The 19,916-nt window shown below is 39.4% G+C and overlaps 1 protein-coding gene across 1 annotated transcript in view; it reads right to left on the reverse strand.

Annotated features, from left to right (window-relative positions):
- SLC38A9 (solute carrier family 38 member 9) overlaps positions 1–17,666 on the reverse strand; it is a 100,408-nt gene extending 82,742 nt beyond the window's left edge. The window contains exon 1 of the mRNA XM_065873906.1: positions 17,577–17,666. The gene's annotated coding sequence lies outside the window, so the exon portion shown is untranslated. The remainder of the gene's footprint in view (positions 1–17,576) is intronic.
- Between the last annotated feature and the right edge of the window lie 2,250 nt (positions 17,667–19,916).

Raw genomic sequence — 19,916 nt, forward strand, 5'->3', positions numbered from 1 at the left:
TCCACCTGCCAATGCATGGGACATGGGTTCAATCCCTGGTCTGGGAAGATCCCACTTGCCTCAGAACAACTAAGCCCATGCGCCACAACTACTGAGCCTGAGCTCTAGAGCCTGTGAGCCACAACTACTGAAACCCATGTGCCTAGAGCCCATGCTCCACAACAAGAGAAGCAACCACAAGGAGAAGCCCGTGCACCACAACAAGAGTAGCCCCCGCTCACTGCAACTAGAGGAAGCCCATGCCCAGCAACAAAGACCCAGTGCAGCCAAAAATAAATAAGTAAATAAATAAATGAATGAATTTTAAAAAAAGATGCTACCAGCAGAAAACGTACTATTTTATGCATGACAATTTTATACAAACCCAATGGAAACCACAGAACATAAATCCAGAGCAAAGACATGACACATAAAAAAAGAGGAAACTGAGAAAAACATCACAGAAAAACACCAAACCAAAATGGTAGATGGAAACACAAGAAAAAAGAAATAATGGAGATGTAGAGTAACCAGAAAACAAAACATAAAATGGCGATACTGTCTTCATCTATCAATAATCACCTAATTGTAAATGGACTGAATTCACCAATTCAAAGACACAAAGTGGCTGGATGGGATAATTCATCAAGAAGACATTACAGTAAAGTGATTCAGTTATACATACGTGTGTGTGTGTACACACACACACATACACACAAACATATATTCTTTTTCAGATTCTGTTCCCTTATAGGTATTACAAAATACTGAGTATAGTTCCCTGTGCTATACTTCAATAAAAAATTAAATTAAATTAAAAAAAAAGACATCACAGTTACTAATATACATGCACCTAACATAGGAACACCAAAACATATAAAACAATTATTAACAGACCTAAAGGGAGAAATTGAGAGCAACACAATAACAGTAGGAGACTTCTAACACCTCACTTACATCAAAGGATAGATCATTCAGACAGGAAGTCAACTGAGAAACAGTGGTCTTAAATGAAACGTTAAACCAGGTTGATTTGATAGATTTGTACAGAACATTCCATCCAAATGCAGAATACACATTCTTCTCAAGTGCACATGAAACTTTCTCAAATGATAGACCATATGTTGGGAAACAAAATAAGTCTCAATAAATTTAACAAGACTGAAATTATATCAAGCATATTTTCCAGTCACCATGGTATGAAACTAGAAATCAACTACAAACAAAAGCTGGAAAATATATGGAGACTAAACAACATGCTACAGAACAACTATTGGGTCAAAGAAGAAGTCAAAAGAGAAATCAAAAATTACCTGAAAATAAATGAAAATGAAAATACATCAAACCAAAATCTTCAGGATGCAACAGAAGTGGTACTAAGAGGGAAGTTTATAGCAATACAGAACTACCTTAAGAAACAAGAAAAATCTGAAATACTTTATCTTTCACCTAAAAAAAACTAGAAAAAAGAGAACAAATAAAACCAAAGTCAGTAGGAGGGAAATAATATTGATCAGAGTGGAAATAAGTGAAATAGACTAAAAAGGCAATAAAAAAGATCAATGAAACCAAGAACAGGTTCTTTGAAAAGATAAACAAACCTTTAGCTAGACATAGTAAGGAAAAAATGCTGATAAATAAAACTACAAATGAAAGAGGAGAAATAACAACAGATACCATAGAAACAAAAAGGATTATAAGAGATTATGAACAGTCATACACCAACAAATTGGACAACCTAGAAGGGACCAATTCTCAGAATCATACAATCTTCCAAGACTGAATCACAAAGAAACAGAAAATCTGAATAAACCAATCACTAGTACAGAGATTGAAATAGTACTCAAAAAAGCTTCCAAAAACAATAGTCTGGGACCAGACAGCTTCACAGGTGAATTCCATCAAACATTCAAAGAAGATTTAATAACTATCCTTCTCAAACTCTTCCAAAATACCGAAGAGGAGGAAATGCTTCCCAACTCATTTTACGAGGCTAACATCACCCTGACACCAAAATCAGACAGAGACAACATAAAAAAAGAAAAATTATAGCCCAATATCTCCGATGATCATAGATACAAAAATCCTCAACTAGGGGCTTCCCTGGTGGCACAGTGGCTGAGAATCTGCCTGCCAATGCAGGGGACATGGGTTCGAGCCCTGGTCTGGGAAGATCCCACATGCCACGGATCAACTAGGCCCGTGAGCTACAACTACTGAGCCTGCGCGTCTGGAGCTTGTGCTCCACAGCAAGAGAGGCCGCGACAGTGAGAGGCCCGCGCACCGCAATGAAGAGTGGCCCCCGCTCACCGCAGCTGGAGAAAGCCCACGCACAGAAATGAAGACCCAACACAGCCAAAAATAAATAAATAAATAAAATTAAACAAAACCAAAAAAAAAAAAAAATCCTCAACAAAATATTAGCAAACCAAATACATCAATACAGTAAAAAGATTATATGCCATGATCAGGTGGGATTTATTCCAGGCATGCAAGGATGGTTCATTATCTGCAAATCCATCAATGCGATACACCACATTAACAAAATAAAGGATAAAAACCATATGACCTTATCAACGGATGCAGAAAAAGTATCTGACAAGATTCAACACCCATTTATGATAAAAACTCTCAATAAAGTGGGTATAGAAAGAATGTACCTCAACATAATAAAGGTCATATGTGACAAATCCAGCAGCTACACATACTCAATGGTGAAAAACTGAAAGCTATCCTCCTAAATCAGGAACAAGACAAGAATGGCCCCTCTCACCACGCTTATTCAACATAGTATTAAAAGACGGTATCCATCCATCTCCTTCTTCCTACCTCCCTGGATGCTCCCCTGATCCCTGCAGGCAGCATCCTCAGTCCATCCTCACTGCCCCTGGCCACGTGATGGGAACAGTGGTGGGCCTTGCATGCATGTCCCCAAACTGGCCTGCATCGGTCGGTCGGGGGAGGCGCCTGTTCCACCTAGGCCAGGGGTCTCAGGTCGAAAGGCAACATTCCGCCAGAGGAAGCGGCGAAAGGGAAGGGGGGGGCGCCCTTGTAGCACTTCCCGCCTTGGTGCACTGCGTCTCTTCCACACCCTGCCATGGGCCCAGCACACAGGTTGGGATGGGGAAAGGGGAGAGGCAAGTGCAGATGGCAGGGGCATTGGAGGGTAGTCCCACGGATCCCTTTCCTGGGGGAAACTTGGGGCTGGAGGGCAGCAGCAGCATGTGTGTGCTGCTGAACACATCTGTATCCGGGTCCTCTGCCACCCCTGGTGTGAGGAGTGGGCCAGGGGGTCTGGTTGGTGGCGGCCCTTGTGCTTTCTCAAAGTCCTAGACAGAGCAAGTAGGCAAGAAAAAGAAATAAAAGGAATAAAAGAAATACAAGGAATCCAAATTGGAAAGGAAGAAGTAAAATTTAATAGTCTGCAGATGATATGATACTATTAATAGAAAAACCTAAGGACACCACCAAAAAACTACTAGAACTCATCAATAAATTTGGTAAAGATGCAGATACAAAATTAATACTCAGAAGTCTGTTGTGTTCCCATACACTAACAATGAACTATCAGAAAGAGAAATTAAGAAAATAATTGGGGGCTTCCCTGGTGGCACAGTGGTTAAGGATCCGCCTGCCAATTCAGCGGACACAGGTTTGAGCCCTGGTCTAGGAAGATCCTACATGCCGCAGAGCAACTAAGCCCGCGAGCCACAACTACTGAAGCCCAAGCACCTAGAGCCAGTGCTCCGCGACAAGAGAAGCCACCACAATGAGAAGTCCGCGCACCACAACAAACAGTAGCCCCCGCTTGCCACAACTAGAGAAAGCCCGCATGGAGCCACAAAGATCCAACTCAGCCATAAATAAATAAATAAATTTATTAAAAAAAAGAAAATAATTGCCTTTACAATCGCAACAGAAAGAATAAAATACCTAGAAATAAATTTAAAGACACAAATAACTGAAAAGATATTCTGTGCTCATAAATTCAAAGAATTAACATTATTAAAATGTTCATAGGGCTTCCCTGGTGGCGCAGTGGTTGAGAGTCCACCTGCCAATGCAGGGGACACGGGTTTGTGCCCCGGTCCAGGAAGATCCCACATGCCGCGGAGCAGCTAGGCCCGTGAGCCATGGCCACTGAGCCTGCGTGTCTGGAGCCTGTGCTCCACAACGGGAGAGGCCACAACAGTGAGAGGCCTGCATACCACAAAAAAAAAAAAAGGGCAGAGGAGATAAACAGACATTTTCCAAAGAAGACATATGGGTGGCCAAAAGGCACATGAAAAGATGTTCAACATCATCAATTATTAGGGATTATTAGGGATCAAAACCACAATAAGATATCACCTCACACCCATTTGAATGGTTATTATCAAAAAGGCAAGAAATAACACGTGTTGGTGAGGATGTAGATATAAGGGAACACTTACACACTGTAGGTGGGAATGTAAACTGGTGCAGCCACTATGGAAAACAGTATGGAGATTCCTCAAAAATTTAAGAATGGAAGTAGCATATGATCCAGCCATCCCACTTCTTGGTGTTTATCCAAAGAAACACTAATTCAAAAAGATATATGCACTCTTATGTTCATCACGGCACTATTTGCAATAGTATTGCAAGAAATATTTCCAAAGTACAGAAACAACCTAAGTGCCCAATAATGAATGAATGGATAAAGAAGGTGTGGCATATATATACAATGAAACACTACTCAGCCATAAAAAAAAGATGAAACCTTGCCATTTATGACAACATGGATGAACCTTGAGGATATTATGTTAAGTGAAATAAGTCAGAGAAATAAATACTGTGTGATTTCACTTATATGTGGAATATAAAAAACAAAACAAATTAAATAAATAAATGAACAAACTAAACAAAAACAAATACATGGATACTGAGAATACTGAGCAGTGGTTATCAGAGGGAAAGGGGCAGAGAGAAGGGTAAAGGGGATCAACTGTATGGTGATGGATGGAAAGTAAATTTTTGGTGGTGAGCACACTGTAGGGTATACAGAAGTAGAAATATAATGAACAATTTTATAAGCCAATGGTACCTTAAAAAACAAATCTATAAATAATACTAAATAAATAAAATTAGCAACCTTTATTAAAGAAATTGAAGAGAAAATTAATGTGCTAGAAGATACATCAGAAGAAGTTATCTAGAAAGTGGCAAAGAGAGAAAAAAAAAAGGCAGAAAATGTGGGAGAGAGGTTAAAAGACAAGAGATAGAATGAGAAGGTCTAACATGCATGTAATTGGTGAACCGGAAAGAGAGGAGATAGCAGAGGTAATATTGAAGAGATAATGGCTTAGGATTTTCGAGAATTCGTAAAAGATAATGATCTGCAGATTCAAGAAGTTTAATGAATTCAAGCAGAATCAATAAACAATATGTTACAGAGTTGGAAAAAAAAATTAAAATTCCAGACCAAAGGGGGAAAAGATCAAGTGAAGTTCTTGGAATTAAAGTGTTCTAAAGCCCTTGTATTGTCCAGATCAACATTACACTTTGATGTGATGTATGGTGTAATTTTAAAGGTAACTACTAACATAATAGAAAACAATATATAACTTATAATCTAGGAGAGGGAGAAAGGAGAATGTTAAAAAATAAATGACTTAAAGAAAGGTAAGAAAGGAGAAAAAAATGTAAAAGAAGTAGGACAAATAGAAAGCATAAAATAGATAAGATCCTCCCATTCTTTCTTAAACCCATGCTAATCAGGCTATCTTCCCCATCACTACACAAAACCTACTCTTATTAGACCAATGCCCTCCATACTGGTAAACTCAATTTCTCAGTCTTTAACTTGCTTGCCTTATCAGAAATATTTGCCACAAAGAATCACTCTCTTCCTTAATAAACTGATTCAACAGGGCTTCAGGTTTTTTCTATATCTGTCTGGTCCCTCCTCCTTTTCTGTCTCCTTTGCTCACTGTTAGCTCCTTGTCTCCCTTAAAATTGTAGAGTCTCGGGCTTCCCTGGGTGGCACAGTGGTTAAGGAATCTGCCTGCCAATGCAGGGGACATGGGTTCGATCCCTGGCCTGGGAGGATCCCACATTCCACAGAGCGGCTGAGCCCGTGCGCCACAACTGCTGGGACTGCACTCTGGAGCCTGCGAGCCACAACTGCTGAGCCCGCGTGCCACAATTGCTGAGGCCTGCACACCTAGAGCCCATGCTCTGCAGCAGGAGAGGCCACCGCAATGAGAAGCCTGTGCACCGCAATGAGGGGTGGCCCCTGCTTGCCACAACTAGAGAGGGCCCGCATGCAGCAGCAGAGGCCCAACACAGCCAAAAATAAATACATTTATTAAAAAAAAAAATTGTAGTCTCAAGGGTCAGTCTTTGTACTCTTCTCTATTTACCTCAATTTTTAGGTAATGTTCTCCAATCTCATGGTTTTAATATTGTCACTTGTGTTATACAATACAGTAGCCACTAGTCACAAGTGATTACTTAAATTTATACTAATTAAAATTAAATTTAAAAAAATTCAGTACCTGAGTCACTCTAGCCACATGTGGCTAGTGGCTACCATATTGCACAGTGTAGGTATAAAACATTTCCATCATTGTAGAAAGTTCTACTGATCTAGATAATGACAAATTTCACATTATATTTCTAGCCAAAACTTCTCTCCTAAATTTCAGACTTGCATATCCAACTACCAACTTAACATCTTTTTAAAAATTGAGATATAATTGACATATAACATTATACTAGTTTTATATGCACAACATAATGATTTGGTATATGTATATATCCAACTTAACATCTTTACTTGGATATAATAGACAAGTGAAACCTGTCAAAAACTGAACTTCTGACTTTTTCCTGAAAAGCTACCCCATGCATTGTTTTCCTGATTTCAGTTAATGGTATTTCCATCCTTCTAGTTGCGCAAGCTAAAATTCTTGGAATCACTCATAACTTCTTTTTCTCAGTCTACATTCAATCCGTTAGGAAATCTTGTTGGCTTTCTTTCAAATATATCCAGACTCTGACTACCATCATTTGTTACCAAGATTTCTACAGTGGAGCTCTCTGTTTGTACCCTTAAAGTTTACTTGCCACACAAGCAGGTAGAGAGTTGTAGAGTGGTATAATAAGGAATTTGGCCTCACCCAGTTGGTTGTTACAACTGAGGGAAGTGCTATTAGCACCCAGTAGGTAGAGACTAGGGATGCTGCTAAAGATCCTACAATGCACAGGTTAGCTTCCTACAACAAACAATTACCTAGCCAAAAATGTCCTGAGACTGAGAAATCTGCCCTAAGGGGGAAAATAGGAGGCTGTGTTAGGGAAAGATAGGAAGGGACCTTATATGGTAATGGCAGTATTCTATTTCTTTAACTTGATTGTGGTTACATGGCCATTTGCTTCATAATTATTCAATATACGTATGTTCGATGCACTTTTTTGTAGGATGTTGTATTTCACAATTATTAAAAAAAAAAAGGGAACTCCATAAGATGAAGTAAACAGATTTTAACACAAAACCAAGTGCTTTTACCTTTTATCCTCAACCTGTAAGTTACTATTATTACCTTCACTTTATAGAAAAGGATACAAAGCATGGAGAAGTAATTGACTACAAAGTTAGTAAGTGGCAGAGTTCAAATTCAAGCCTACACAGTTTAAGTCCAGAGCCTGTATTCTTTGCCACTATGCTGTGCTGTTTTTCCTGCTCTTTGGCCTTTCCTCCTTTCTTTTATCTTTCACTTTTACTTCTCTTTCTTGTTACAGCCCAGACTACTCAACAAGTATAGTTTTATTATTGCTGTATTTGTTTAATGGAGTTTAATGTCCACTGATCTTATTTTTCTAATTGTAGCATTTACGGCAAAGTAGAAAGAAAATGGGGTTTCTGAGGGAGAGTCCTATATTTGCCACTCACTACCTGTGTAATTTAAGACTAACCATTTAACCTCCACGAGACTATTTTCCCATTTGCAAAATGGAAATAATAACATCCTCTTCACTGGGGTGTTTGAGAATTAAATGACATGATGCATATTATACTTAGTACTTTGTAACGGGAAAATAAATGTTCAAATGTATTATTATTCCTTTCAAAAATCAAATAGGGCTTCCCTGGTGGAGCAATGGTTGAGAGTCCACCTGTCGATGCAGGGTACACGGGTTCGTGCCCCGGTCCGGGAAGATCCCACATGCCGCGGAGAGGCTAGGCCCGTGATCCATGGCTGCTGAGCCTGGGTGTCCAGAGCCTGTGCTCCGCAACGGGAGAGGCCACAACACTGAGAGGCCCGCGTATCGCAAAAAAAAAAAAAAAAAATCAAATAAAAATACTTTTTTTAAAAACATATGCAGCCTCTTGAGTTTTTTCCTATTTTTTTAAATGAAAAATTCTTCTTAGTAACAAAGAGCTAAGCAAATATTGCCAACATGCCACTATTATGTGATAGAGATGTTGGTAACATGTTCTATTCCCCAGCATGTGTTTTCTTTTCTGTTTCTTTCCTTTCCATTTCCCTATTCTGCTCTTCTGTGTTTCTGTTCAACAATTAAGCCAAAGCTCTCATTAACTTAGTTCTACTGAAGATAAATAATGTTAAATAAAAATGTTAAAGTATTACCTTATAAGGTAATAATAGTAATTTTAACAGTAACTTTTCAAAAAAGGCAAAATCATATACAGTTGACCCTTCAACAATGAGGGAGTTAACTGTGCCTCTGCACAGTTGAAAATTGGTGTATAACTTGACAGTCAAGTATCTGCAATTCTGCATCTGTAGATTCAACCAATCATGGATGGTGTAGTACTGTAGTACATAATATTGAAAAAAATCCACATATAAGTGGATCTGAACAGTTCAAACCTGTGTTGTTCAAGGTCTACTGTATTACCATTTCCAATCAAGAAGGGCCTTATTTCTGTATCTTATAAAGAGTATGAACATAAAAATGATGATCTATTCTAAGATGAGACAACTAAAATACTGAGTAATGGTAAACTCTGAACAATATATTCATCCAACAAGTTCTCAATGAGCCTCTACAAGGTACTGGGGTACTGAGAAAAACAGAAAAAAAAAAAAAGTCATGGTCCCTATCCTCAACAAACTTAAAAAATATAATTTATGAAGTCAAGGAGTCAGGTAATTTGTCCTAAATCACTTAAATAATAAAACCAAGCAGGATGCTAATAAACGATTATGATTTTCTGTTCTTCATTTCACTTTTAGCTCATATCTACACCACTTGCTAGTCGTGGCTCCCAAATTAGCTCTGTAATAGATCAGTGCAAGATTTATTCTTTTAAGGTAAAAAGTTTAGTTGACTATTTGAAACATAGAGCCATATAACATATATATTCAAATGTGGAGCATCAGAAATGATCTTGAATATAAAGTATACACTGCTCAATAGTAATTGTTACTAAAATCTCACTAAGATAAAAGGAACTGTGAGTAAGCTAAGTAGTTTTATCAGAACAGTTAGTTGATATGCAAAAACAGAAGCCTGATTTTTCAGTTCCTTTTTTAATGTAATAAAACTGATTAATAATTCAGTTGACTTCTTTGGTCTTATTTAAAACTAAAGGCAGAATTAAGAGTACTTTGACCCACTAATTTACAAGACTAGGATTGACAGTCCTATTAAATATCCTTAGTCTAAAACTGTCAATTTCACTAAATAACTTGAAAAAAGTATCTCCTGGATGTAATGAGTAAAAACATTCTATATAAAATATCAATGAAAAATACATTTTAAATTAAGGTGGGTATCTAAGATCAGCAACAACTCAAGGATGCCCACTCTTGCCAATTTTATTCAACATAATATTGGAAGTCCTAGCCACAGCAATCAGGCAAGAAATAGAAATAAAAGGATTCCAAATTGGAAAGGAAGTAAAAAGGTAACACTACACATAGAAAATCCTACGATGCCACCAAAAAAGTAGTAGAGCTCAACAATGAATTCAGTAAAGTTGCAGGATACAAAATTAATATACAGAAATCTGTTGCACTTCTATACACTAAAAATGAATTACCAGAAGGGAAATTAAGAAAACAATCCCATTTACCATTGCATCAAAAAGAATAAAATACGTAGGAATAAACCTATCTCAGAAGGCAAAACACCTATACTTGGAAAATTATAAGACACTGATGAAAGAAATTGAAGACAACATAAACAGATGGAAAGGTATACGGTGTTCATGGATTGGAATTAATATTGTTAAAATGACCATACTACCCAAGGAAATCTACAGATTATTGCAATCCCTATAAAAATACCAAGGGCATTTTTCACAGAACCAGAACAACTAATTTTAAAATTTGTATGGAAACACAAAAGACCCTGAATAGCCAAAATAATCTTGAGAAAGAAGAACAGAGCTGGAGGAACAATGTTTCTTGACTTCAGACTGTACTACAAAGCTACAATACTCGAAACACTACGGTACTGGCCAAAAAACAGACAAATAGATCGACGGAACAGGATGAGAAAGCCCAGAAATAAACCCATGCACTTACGGTCAATTAATCTGTGTCAAAGGAGGCAAGAATATACAATGGAGAAAAGACAGTCTCTTCAATAAGTGGTGCTGGGAAAACTGGACAGCCACATGTAAAATAATGAGATTAGAACATTTTCTCACACCATATATAGAAATAAACTAAAAATGGATTAAAGAACTAAATGTAAGACTGGAAACCATAAAACTCCTAGAGGAAAACATAGGCAGAACACCCTTTGCCATAAATCACAGCAACATATATTTTTGACCTGTATTCTAAAGCAGAGGAAATAAAAGCAAAATAGGACCTAATCAGACTTAAAAGCTTTTGCACAGCACAAAGGAAACCACTGACAAAACAAAGAGACAACCTACTGAATGGGAGAAAATATTTGCTAATGATATGACTGATAAGGGGTCAATACCCAGAATATATAAACAGCTCATACAACTCAACAAAAAAACAAGCAACCCAATTTAAAAATGGGCAGATCTGAATAGACATTTTATAAAGAAGACATACAGATGGCCAACAAGCACAAGAAAAGATCCTCAACGTCAGTAATCATCTGGGAACTTCAAAACCACAATAAGATATCACCTCACACTCATTAGAATGGTTATCATCAAAAAAGTAAGAAATAACAAGTCTTGGTGAGGATGTACATATAAGGGAACCCTTATACACTGTTGGGGGAATGTAAATTGGTGCAACCACTGTGGAAAACAGTATGGCAATCTCTCAAAAAACTAAAAATAGAACTACCATATGACCCAGCAATTCCACTCCTGGGTATATATCTGAAAAAAAATGAAAACACTAATTCAAAAAGATACAGGTACCCCAATGTTCATTGTAGCATTATTTACAACTGCCAAGATACGGAAGTAACCTAAGTGTCCATCAACAGATGAATGGATAAAGAAGATGTGGTATATGTATAATGCAACACTACTCAGCAATAAAAAAGAATGAAATTTTGCCATTTGCAATAACATGGATGGACGTGGAAGGTATTATGCTAAGTGAAATAAGTCAGACAAAGACAAATACTGCATGATATCACTTATATGTGGAATCTAAAAACTAATACAAACTAGTGAATATAACAAAAAGGAAACAGACTTACAGATACAGAGAACAAACTAGTGGTTACCAGTGGAGAGAGGGAAGCAGGGAGGGGCAAGATATGGGTAGGGAATTAAGAGTTATAAACTATTATGTATAAAATAAATAAGCGGGCTTCCCTGGTGGCGCAGTGGTTGAGAGTCCGCCTGCCTATGCAGGGGACATGGGTTCGTGCCCCAGTCTGGGAGGATCCCACATGCCGCGGAGCAGCTGGGCCCGTGAGCCGCGCGTCCGGAGCCTGTGCTCCGCAACGGGAGAGGCCACGACGGTGAGAGGTCCGCGTACCGCAAAAACATATAAATAAATAAATAAGCAAGCTAGAAAGATATATTGTACAACACAGGGAATACAGCCAATATTTTAAAATAACTATAAATGCAGTATAACCTTTAAAAATTGTGAATCGCTATTTTGTACACCTGTAACTTATGTAATATTGTACATCAACTGCATCTCAATTAGAAAAAAAAAGGAAAAGGAAAATAAATAAAGATGGACATGGCATAGGAATTAAAAGCTTGGAAAATAAACATATAGTAGAGAAGTTATTAACTTTAGAGAGTTTAAAAAATATCATCTCAATTTAAAAAATTAAATATTTTAGAAATTGAAAAGTTGACTGTCAGGAAGCCAGTACCCTTTCATCAAAAAGAATAACTTAAAGAACTTGGGGGAAATTTATAAAAGAAAATCTAAAGCACATAAAATAACCTATAAATTAATGTGTAAACATTTGGAACTATTCCAAGCACTACTGAACTTTATATAGGAGTTTGCTACTATTATTTGTGAACTTAAACTAAGTTTAATGAAATGAGCTTAATGAAACTGTTATACTGTGGGAGGAAAAAGGCATAAACAGAATTGCTAAGAAATGCTAGAGAAAATTTTTAATATTGGTAAGCAGGCAGAACCTTATTGCTCTTTTTTTTTTTTTTTTTTTTTTGCGGTACGCGGGCCTCTCACTGTTGCAGCCTCTCCCGTTGCGGAGCACAGGCTCCGGACGCGCAGGCCCAGCGGCCATGGTTCACGGGCTCAACCGCTCCGCAGCACGTGGGATCTTCCCAGACCCGGGGCACGAACCCGTGTCCCCTGCATCGGCAGGCGGACTCTCAACCACTGCGCCACCAGGGAAGCCCTTATTGCCCTTAAATCTACAAAAACTGATGAAACCACCTTCAGAAGGTATTCATTTGTTTGAATTATACACAATGGTTAAATTGGGATACGGCCTATTCTGATTCTATTAAGTAGAATGTGGTGGTTGATGGCTCACATAAGACTGCTTGGATTTAAATCCTGGATTTACTGTGTGACTTGGGGCAACTTACTTAAATTCCCTAAGGGAATTTGGTTTGAGACTTAAATGAGATAATGCACATAATAATGTGACCGGTCCACAGTGAGTGCTCAATAAACATAGCTATCATTTTTATTATGAATTTAGTTCTTTAAAAGTAACTAGCAAAATTATATTTTGGCTTAATTTAGTGGCCTGAATAAAATCAGCTGACATATGTATGTCTTTAGCATAAAGTGAGTAAACCCAGTGAGGTAAGAAAGATAAAGAAATTGAACTTCATAGAATTACTGAACTGTCACAAACAGAATAGACCTAAAGGGAAAGAATTCATTTCTGAAGAACAAAACAGTGTCACTTTGGAGAAAAACTCAGAGAAAAAGACAAGTCAATAGAAAGGTAGTGGAAGATGGAACTAACATTAATTTATTGAATGCCTACTACTGGCCTAATGTTTACATGTTGTTTAATTGCATCTAATACTTTAGGATTTGGGAAATAGGTATTACCTTCAAATTACTGATACAAAAAACATAAATAAATAAAAAACCATGAAGCTCAGAGGTAACTTGTCCTAAATCACGTAACTAATAAAGCCACAATTGGGAATGAAACCAGGCCACTCTGATCCCAAATGCTATTTCCCACTATAGTGGGATGTCTGCTTTAAAGGAGGCAGGCTATTTGGAAGACAAAAGAAGCCTCTGAAAATCAGGTCCTGTTCAGATTCGGAAACAAAAAAGCAGTAATACCTAGAATGACAAATGGCCTTAAACTCTTTAAAACAAAGTTTAGGACTAGAAGAGTGAAGATATATGCCCAAGTATCTGGATTACAAATTTAAAACAACACAGTTTTCTTGAAGCAAACTACCTTAGATGAATTTGTTTCTCTTGATGCAAACTTCTTTGTCTCAAGGCTAGATATTTTCCTGGACAGCAATAATCCTTCCAGCAGCAGTGAAACACAGGAAACGTCAATAGCCAAGTCAGAGTAGGAAAAAAGATACCTGCTTAAACAATGGCAGAAAAAAACGGCTACACTTCTGACTTACTTTGTTAACCAATACTCTCCACTGTATTGGTTCCTAAACTAAACTGAGAATGTGGTTGAGTTTAGAAACAGGATTTTTTATGCCCTGGAGATGATACTTTCAATGAATACTGAATGTTAGGAAACCAGAAAAGAGGAAAATCTAGAAAGGTTCTTAGATTTCAGTCAGCCTTAACAAAAAGTGATAATCAAGGTTGGGGAAAATACGAAGGACATTCAGGAATTGACATAAAGTTTCCAGTTTAATCACATACATGTATTTGTCCTGAGCAAATCTGAAATTTTGTGGCATTGTCAAATTAGCTTTTTATTCCAAACAAGCAGAAAACTGATGATATTTCAATGATTCAAAATAAATCATGAATGAGTCCAAAGTTCCTAGTGCCTTTCAAAGATTTATTAACATTCAAGTAAATATGAAGAACTGTAAGGAAACTGATCATTTTCAGTTGCCTCAATTAGTCAAGTAACCTGAACTTCAAATTCCCCCAGAATGCTGTTTCAAAGGAAATTTAATACCTTTTTGAAAGTCTTGAGAACTATAAACTGAAGTTTGATGAATTAGGTTGAGAGGTGAATTGGAGTTTCATAGCTAATATTACTTAGATGGTAACACAGAATAGTGCTATCAATGATTAAGTAAAATTTTAAATGTTCCTAAGCACTAATTTGCCACAGACTAACACTAATATAGGGAGTTAAATACAAAAAAATGACTTAAACAGATATATTCACTTCGATTTCATTCAATCCTCTGATCTTCAAGACATTGAAGTCCCAGATGCAAGATTATTAATGTCAAAGATAAGTCATTTAATAATAAGACCCTTGGGCTTCCCTGATGGCGCAGTGGTTGAGAGTCCGCCTGCCGATGCAGGGGATACAGTTCGTGCCCCGGGTCTGGGAAGATCCCACATGCCGCGGAGCACCTAGGCCCGTGAGCCATGGTTGCTGAGCCTGGGCGTCCAGAGCCTGTGCTCTGCAACGGGAGAGGCCACAACAGTGAGAGGCCCGCGTACGGCAAAAAAAAAAAAAGACCCTTATCATTTATTTTAAGATTGGTTTTAGTAGGGGGTCTCAATATGAAAACAGCTTATTAACTTGTTTGCTGGTGCTTATGCTGAAGCATTTATCTCCATGAAAAGAACATAGAGAACAACCAAAGGAAGCTCCTAAATGTTATTTTTAAAAGTTATTAACTGTGAGCATCAGTATATCTCAAAGAATGTCAGCCCTTTCCACACTAGGTTCAGAAACTTTCTTTGACAATTCTTTGCAAAAGCAAACCTATAGTACATATGCCAAGATGCTAGCAACAATCTGCAATAAGGAGGTACTAGCTTTTGCCCAAAGAAATGGATCATGAACCCACCATACAAGTATTTATGAGTGAAAATTACTATTAACTAATGCTTCTGCAAATGGTAGAGTTTTAGATACTATATTTACATTCAGTTCACCAGGCCAGGGGTTGATAATTTTTTTTCTGTAAAGGGCCAGATAGTAAATATTTTAGGCTTTGCCAGCCATATGGTCTCTGCAACTACTCAAACTCTGCCTGTAGCACAAAAGACAATATATAAATGAGTAAGCATGGTTGTGTTCCAGTAAAACCATATAAAAAGTAAATACATTTGGCAGTGGCCAAATTTGGTCATAGTTTACCCACCTCTGTAGTATGCCAATATAAAAGCAATTGGAACCATATCATTAAAAAGGCAGCCTGGTGAAAGCAGTTATGTATATGTATGTTCTTCTAGGTAAGTCTGTAACTTCTATAAAGTCCAGTAACAAACTTTATCTAAACCTCTTCCTTATGAATTGCTTAATGGTGAGCCAATAGGAGCCATAATATTCAAATTCTGATGTGACAGTTGGAACATGCTTCCAATCTGATCAATAAATCCTTCAAAAGGTGTTAAATTTGACAGTGCTGGAAGACAATGTGTTTTTTTTTTTTTTTTGGCGGTTCGCGGGCCTCTCACTGTTGTGGCCTCTCCCGTTGCGGAGCACAGGCTCTGGACGCGCAGGCTCAGCGGCCATGGCTCACGGGCCGAGCCGCTCCGCGGCATGTGGGATCTTCCCGGACCGGGGCACGAACCCATGTCCCCTGCATCGGCAGGCGGACTCTCAACCACTGCGCCACCAGGGAAGCCCGACAATGTGTTTTAATAAAGAAATTAGCAGTCAGAACAATGCAATGGCACCAAAGAACCTCTCCTCTCACACTGGGAACACTAAATGCTCTAGTTATGTTTAGGCAGTAGGAAAAAAAAAGAATACTGGCAAGTACTGAAATTTTAGTGTATTATAAAATGCTGGCTTGCTAGAAATTTTTATCTTAATTTTTTTTCTTTACTTTTATGCTCGTATCTCTTAAAAAATACTATAAATCATTATTTTAATTTGTAATTCAGGTATTCCCATCCTCCTATGCTGTTTACCCTTTATTGTAACTATTTAGGGTATTATAAAAATCACAATAAACAGCATTATTTTTATGTATGTAACAGATATGCAGCATTTAAGACAAAAGAAATCTAAGGCTAAATGTTTTCAGAGCTCTAGTGGGCATACAGTGGGAAAGGAAAGGTGAACTTTATTTTCTTCGAGGCAAAGAAGCTATAGGTGACATCTTAGCTTGCCACCAACCTTTATTCTTAATATGAAGTTTGTAGTTGTTTGTGAGGCAAGGAGATTTTTGTTCAAGTTAAAACAAGGGTTTCTTTGACCTACTGCAAAGTGTAAAGCCTTTCCCTTCAGGGGCTGCCTGTTACCCTGCATATGACAAGCAGTAAAAAGATAAAAGGAGGGGAAACAGGTTCTAAAGTTTGCTAATCTATTGCTAATCAGCAATAGATTACGGCATGGCTTGAGAGTCATGAAAATTAGGTTTTAGTCAAGCTGGCCATTAACCGGTTGCCTAGTGGTGAGCGAGCCAGTTTCTTCAACTCGGTGGACTCAAGTTTCCTCATCTGGAAAATGAGAGAATGCGCTTGACTGGCTGCTCTCAAAGGCCCGTTCCAGCTCTATTATTCTAAGACAGGAAGATGTCAAGCCACCTACTGTGGTCACTGTCTCTCACAGTCGAGCCGGGGAAAAAGTGTGACGAGGACTTCCCTGTCCAGCCCTCACCCCATCTGCGGTCCTAGCTCAAGGCACCAATGAAGCTTCCTCCCCACCTCCCCTCTCTAGCTCTCTCCTACTCGGGATAGAAAAGGGCGCTCCCATTCCCGCAATTCCCCCAATTCTCCTCCTCTCTCCTCCTCTCACTCGGGTGTTCACCCACGGTAACCCTGCCTTTTCCCTAAGGTCCGGCAGACACCGACTCCCACAGCCCCTCGAGTTCTTTCGCAGCCCCCGACGGAGGCCCTGACTTGCTCTCACCCGAGACCTGTAGGAACGCGCGCCGCCTCTCCAGACCGGTCTCCGCGGGCCCCGGCTTTGGCCTCACCGCTTCCGCAAGAAGCCACAGTTCCGAGGCGTTTCTCTGAAGAACTTCCCCGGGTAACAGCCGACTCCGTCGGAAGCTCAGCCTTAGCAGCCTTGTCCCCACTTTCCCTCCGCTCCCTCCCGGGAGATGAGTTTGCAACACCCGGAACGTCCTCTACCTGAGCAGGCCGAGCCCTTAATCTCAGAGAGCTCGGCAGGGAGGAGGACACCCCTCCCCCAAACTTCTCAACTTGCTGCAGCAAGGGTTCTTGTCCCCTGAACAGGAAAAGGCAACGGCCTAGGCCGCGGGGGCCAGCGGGGGATGCAGTTCTGAGAGCGCTAAGCCGGCCGCCGCAGTCAAACCTCCCGCCGCGGCGGACTACAACTCCCAGAGGGCTCTGCGACAGTCAACACGCCTTCCGCCGCAGAGCCCAGCCCTCCGGCTTCGGAAGAAAGGGCGGCGCAGGTGGGCTAATCGCGTTTTATCTGCAGCCAGGCCTTTGCGCTAGAGTCTGTTGCCTGCCTGCCTTTAAGGCATCTAAGAGGAGGGATGCGATCTCCTGCAGTCTACCACCCCGGAGGCCACCTGGGAAAGGGCTGATGTGACATTTCCATCTAGGGCTGACCTCCCATTATCTGTCTGTCATCTCAGGCAGTTCTCGCTGGTGCTCTGTACTCTCATCACGTGCTTGCACCCTGTGGACACCAAGGGAAGCTGGTTTGAAAAAAAAATTGTTAGATCTGGCACTTTCTCTCCCTTGTCTAGACGTTTAGGTTTGTTTTTTGTTTTTTACGTGTTGGCAGTTTAGTCACTAGGCTAAAAGAGGGGTTTTGGTAGGATTTTAAGCACCCTCTCCCCATCCCTAACAATTTCGCCGACAGTCACCCCAAATAAACATACAGTCTAAGGAAAATTGGTGTGCTTGTTATAAAAAGTCAGCTTAAGGTAAGTCTCTGAAAAGCATATGGCAATACCTCAGCTCTTCTTACGTAGGAAGCCCGTGGCTTTTTTTTTTTTAAGCAAAACAACCAGGAAAAATCCGACAATGTTAGTGTAATGTGTTAATCCCAAATGAAAGAAACCAAATTTAACAAATAGTTAAAACTGAGTGCCAAGCATTTTACATAAAATATCTCATTAAATCTTAACCATGATTCTAGAAGTGTATATTATCCCTATTTTACAAATAAGGAAACAGCCCTAGAGAATTTTAAGAGTTACCCAAGGCCAAACAACTATCAAGTGGCAGAAGATCTGGAATTCAAACTGAGGTCTTCTTCCAAAGCCTGTGCTCTCAAACTCTGCCTCTATTACCGAGGGTTTGACAAATGCAAGGCAGGTAACGTGATGAATATTGCCTTTAAGGCAGATAAAAGTTATTTTGCTAATGGTGTCCTTATTAAAAAACTTTTGCAACTGCTTTTTAGCCTGCCTTCAACAGTACATTCTTTTGATAGCTGCAATGGTGGCAAAATTTTCTTCTTTCTCTGCTTTCCAGGCTGAGAAAATATTTTTAGGTAAGGCTGAGAAGCACGAAAGTAGATGGTATGGAATGACGTAAGCGAAAATGGCTGAATAGGGAACTTGAAAACTCTCCCTCCACAAAAGCAACGAATAACCTGGTGAAACTGTCAGAATCAGCTTTTTTTGGAACTCTGGACTCTAATAAAAACCAGGGGAACACTTAAGAAAAGACTGCTGAATTTTGGCAAGAAATCTCTGTGATTATCTCTAGCTTGCCAGTGGCCTTGAGGACAGCAGCCCACATTCCTGGTGTAGGTTGCTGGTACCAGAGAGAGTAATATGGACCTTATTCTAAAGGATTTGTAATTTTGTGTTTTGACCTATCTGGTGGTGTCCTGAAGGTTTGGCTCAAGGGCTTACCTTTGTTTCTCCAGCCTTGGAGCCTCCGAGGGCTGAGGCAGGATTGTCAAAAGAGTTTAAAGCAAATGTATTAGCCACTGCCACCAGGGTATGGTGTAACAGTTGGGACAAACAATAAACAGGCCAAAAAGCCTAGGAAGGAAGAGGCTGGGGAAGCAGATACTTGGGGAATAAGGGGTTTTTGTTTTCTATTTTTTAAATATTTATTTGGTCGTGCTGTATCTTAGTTGCAGCAGGTGGGCTCCTTAGTTGAGGCATGCGTGCAGGATCTAGTTCCCTGACCAGGGATGGACCTGGGCCCCCTGCATTGGGAGCATGGAGTCTTATCCACTGTGCCACCAGGGAAGCCCTGGTATAAGGGTTTTCTTGAAAAGCTTCCTCCTCTTCTGGGGAATCCAGAAGGCCACATGCATGCCTTGGTCTGGACCCATGCTCGGAAAAGACCTGAGAAGACCCTAAGCTCTCACTTCTGGCTGACTTTCAGACTCTGTACAAGCAGGAAGTGAAGGCTAATGCAGAAATGTAAAGTATCCTGCTAAGCATTGAAGGAGTGCCCCAACACACAGCTAGCTGACAAAGACTGGGAGAGATTTTTTGCATTTTGGCTGGTTTTTTCTTTTTTGCTTATAAACAT

This window comes from Phocoena phocoena, chromosome 3, assembly GCF_963924675.1.
Source record: "Phocoena phocoena chromosome 3, mPhoPho1.1, whole genome shotgun sequence".
Taxonomy (NCBI): Eukaryota; Metazoa; Chordata; class Mammalia; order Artiodactyla; family Phocoenidae; genus Phocoena; species Phocoena phocoena.